Genomic DNA, 4,550 nt, shown 5'->3' with positions numbered 1-4,550 from the left:
CTATTCAATCAAAAAGGGAGTATTTGACTGCTCAGAACAGCAGTGGGATCTCCCTCAATGTAATTTGGATCCTTTCCTAAACCCACTTCCTTTGATTCTGCCAGCTCAGATCTGTCTTCAGTCGGGAACTCACAAAGCCTTGTTGTCAGTGGTGTGGAAGAAATTCAGTTAGAAGCGCCCCTAAGTACATCTCTGGACGCGTCCCTGTAGGGCAAGAGAGTAAATTCTCATTCACTGGATGACAACAAGCGACATCACACAGATACTTTAAATGTTAGAGGGGGACCCTGGGTCACGTGGCACTGAGACTCACTTGGCTAACCTTCCGAACCCCCAAAAGGATGGAAATGTTCCAGCTCCTGTGGCTGACCTGTCCTTCTTCTTATAGAGCAGGAGTCTGGACAGGGGCCATGACCCTGGGGCATGGTACCAACATTCCTGGTTTTCTGGACCATGGAAGAAACAATGAGCATTCATTTCTGATGGGCAAGTCCTGGGACTCTTGGGTTAAAACTCCCAAGGAAACAAGGGAGACAATAGGTACTGTTAATCTCTGGGGTTGGGCTGCTCCAAGCCAGGCTTGGCTGGGCCATGGAAGCCTAAGATCAGAGAGCTGGAGGCTCTGGACCCCAAACAGATCTGAGTTAGTCTCGGTGGTTTTGCATGGATTCTTCCAGCCTTCCAAGGAGGGAGGTGTGATCTCAGCCTCTATGCCCAGCACCAGTGCCCATGGGGCAGAGTGGTGACACACTGCCACAGGGAGGAGGTGGCCATGGAGCCCGTGGAGAATTTGACCAGGGCAGGAGCCCGGGTATCAGAGCTGGCCACGGTTGGTGCCCCTAATGCCAGGACAGAAGATGAGGCAAGAGTCATACCTAGATTGGGCCAAGTCAGCCTCTTTCCTCATTGGTACAAACATGTGACATGTTTCGTCCAATCTTTTCCTAGAAATGTTCCAATCCTTAGAAGGGTGTAAATGATCTGGCCATCATATAGACCTTCTCCCGTCCAGGGACAAGGACAGAGTGAGGGCCTAATCTAAATTCCATGTATGCTGAACGCAGCACCCAGAAGGATCCCGTAAGAGCTCTCCTCTGTCAAACCTCCCCGGGCTTCCCATTGCCTGAAAACCCTTATAGTGGCTGCCAAGCCCGGGCTGTAGCGGCTGCCTGTTACTTCCCAGACAGCGCCCTCTATGGTTCCCCCACTCTGTGGCCCCGTTCCAGCCAAGGAGGTCTTCTCCCGGTTTCCTGGGCTCAGCGGGCCTGTGGGCACATGCCTGCTCTTCCCTCTGCCTGGGTCTGCCTCTCCCAGATACCCCCAAGGCTCTGGCTCTCTCCTGCAGTTCTCTGCGGAAGCATCATCTTCTCAGTAAGGCCTGCCCCGACCACCCTATTTTAAATTGCAACACTCCTACACTCCCTATGCCCTCTCCTAGTGTGGACGTTATGTATCATCTAATGCACTTGGTGCTTAAATCATCTGCTTATTCCTGGGCTCCCCGACTAGAAAGTGAAACTCCATTGGGTTGGAATTTTTGTCTGTTTCACTCACCACTCACTCTTGAGGACCCAGAATAGTACTTGGCACACAGTAAGTACTCCAAAAGATCCGGGGAGCAAATGAAGGTGAAGAAGATTACTGGCTCCAGTTTGACCAGCCTGTGGGGCCTGGGCCCCATATCTGACCACCTTCTAACAAGGTTCCACTCCCCAGGCCTCAGATTCGCTTAGCTCAGCTCCTGCCCCCACTTCACTCCCCTGCCTGCCTTCTGCCCTCTCCCACCACCCAGCTCAATCCTGTCCCATCCCCACCACGACAGAGGGGCCTAGGGGTGCCCGGGTGGCTCAGTCGGCTAAGCGTCTGACTTCGGCTCAGGTCATGATCTCACGGTTCGTAGGTTCGAGCCCCATGTCAGGCTCTGTGCTGACAGCCAGCTCAGAGCCTGGAGCCTGTTTCAGATTCTGTATCCCCCTCTCTCTCTCCCCCTCCCCTGTTCACGCTGTCTCTCTCTCTCTCTCAGAAATAAATAAAACATTAAAAAAAAAAAAAAGAGGGGCCTAACCTCAGCATTTCCCCATTTCCCACCGCACTGGATCCACCTGGCTCTGTAATAACCTTCCTGGATTTGGAGACTCTTAATTAGCAACCCAGTCCTTCACAGCTTCTCTCTTTCAGGCAAAGCAATCCCCAATATCTTTAATACACACACACACACACACACGTATGTATATGTATGTGTTTGTGTTCGTGTGTGTGTGTTCATGTGTGCATGTTCGTGTGTATACACCCCAGACCATTATACTCCGGCAAATAAGCCATCAATTTGGTCACAACAGGTGGTCCTCTGGCCATAAGGAAAGTTGCAAGCCTTCCCAGTTCAAGCCTGCCCTGTAACCCCCAGCCATGGGCAGACCTGGCCAAGGCCCCCTCCCCACAGATCATCAGTGCGCCAGCACGGCGAAGAGCTCCTCTTTGAGCCCACTCCCTAAATCAAAGGAGCGTTTGCTTTCAGAATCATAATGTACGGGAAGGCCCAAAAGAGAAATTAAATAGACACGCACCCCACTTTGCCAGGGCAATTCTTTCAAGGCTCACGGATGTTAACATCCAGAGCTGGCGTCTCAACAGCCCCACACGGACTCCGGGATGTCTCAAAGCAATAGAGCAAAGCAGAAGCCCCAGCCATCTGTCTCTGGAAATTTCCTAGGAGGGGCATCCCGTGGCTGGGAAGACACTCAAAGGCAGGTTTCGACTCTGAGATGCATCACACTGAGTTATGGGAGCAGAACTTGCAGGAGGCCTTCTCTCCAACGGTATGAGCATGAAGCCGGTGTATTTTGTACCCCCAGCCATGGGGGTAGGGAGACCCCGCGGGAGCCAGACAGCCTGCAAGAACGCCAACTCGGGAGAGCAAACCCTGGCCCAGCAACGTCCCCAGTCATTCTGGGCCCCATTCGGTTGAAATGAGACACTTTTCAAAAACAATTTCTAGGTAAGTGGTGGAGAAAATAGGATCGCCCTGAACACGTGGGGGCTAAGAAAGGAGCAGCCCCGCATGCGTGGAGACAAGCCCTGGGCTGCCAGGCGGGGCGAGCCCGGACGACCGTTCCTCACACGCCTTCGCGCAGAGGCATGGGCTTGGACAATGACTTGTGTGGGTTGTCATGACAATGAAATTGAAACTGGGATAAACAATAGCCACTCTGCCAGCCGCCTCACCTCTGAGCCGACCTGTCACTAGACAGCAGCTGCCTGGGCCTCAGGCAGACGTCGGGAGATGAGCATCTCCGGACCGGGCTTTAATCACAGGTGGGCAAATGTGAGGCTGGAAATCAGCTGGGCCCTTTGGCTCATTCTTGGGCTAGACTCCGGGATCCAGCGACCTCCTAGAAAAGGTCCCCGGAGCCTGTAGAGGGACAACAAAGCACAGAAAGTTAATGCGACAGGCCCAAAGACTCACAACATGCCAGCAGAAAAGCCTAAGAAGTGGTACCACATCCTAAATGCAAAACTTCAGAAATCAGTGCTTCCCAGGAGTGGCAGCTCTATTTTTTTTTTTTTAATTTTTTTAAAAATTTCTGAGAGAGATAGAGAGACAGCCTGAGCAGGGGAGGGTCAGAGAGAGAGGGAGACACAGAATCTGAAGCAGGCTCCAGGCTCTGAGCTAGCTGTCTGCACAGAGCCCGATGCAGGGCTCAAACCCATGAACCGTGAGATCATGACCTCAGCAGAAGCCAGATGCTCAGCTGACTGAGCCACCCAGGCACCCCTGAGTGGCATCTCTAAAAGGCTACTTTCAGCAAGAGCTTCCCGGCATTCCGCACCGAATGGACTGATGCAAAATTGAATTATTGTCTCTGATGGACCTTGAGAACGCTTTTGTAGTTCCAAGGCAAATGCAAATACTCAGTCCTGTGGCATTCTGACCCGCCCTGCTGCCTGCCTCTCTGCTCGAGGCAGACTCTCAGCCTAAGCCCCCACCCGCATCTGCGGAAACCGAGCACCAAGAAACAGAATCAAGTATGCCCCATAGGGCTCAGCTTGGCTTTAAAAAATGGTATTATTATTTATATTTAATAACAGCTTCAGAAAAAGCTGCAGATACTAGGGCACGGCAGAAATGTAAATGCTGATTGTTATTCTTACAGAAACTTAGAATTCAAAAGTTTAATCATCCTCATTAGCATAATTTGGGTGACTTCAGTCCATAACCTTACCCTGGAGTTGATTATTTATGGCGCCCTGAACAGAAGTCGAAAATTAACTTTGATTTAATGTAACAGTTCCATCCCCAATATAATTCATAATGCAGATACGTTTGTCAAAAATAAATCAGGCTGCTTCGCCCATCTCAGAACAGGAAACCCAGAAAGGAGTAGAAAGAGAATCCCTAATCTTTGGTTTCTGTAGTCATTCTGGCTCTTGCTTCCCCTCCTCAAGTCTGTGCCTGCCCAGGGACAGGCTTTGGAGTAGGCTGAGAGTGTCGGTGTGCAGAGAAATCTATGGATCAAGAAAGACAGACTGGGAGGGGGGCGGGGAGAGGCGGG

The sequence above is a fragment of the Crocuta crocuta genome, unplaced genomic scaffold (assembly GCF_008692635.1).
Source record: "Crocuta crocuta isolate KB4526 unplaced genomic scaffold, BGI_CrCroc_1.0 scaffold271, whole genome shotgun sequence".
Lineage (NCBI taxonomy): Eukaryota > Metazoa > Chordata > Mammalia > Carnivora > Hyaenidae > Crocuta > Crocuta crocuta.
The sequence above is the reverse complement of the archived record's forward strand: the minus strand, read 5'-3'. Positions refer to the sequence as shown.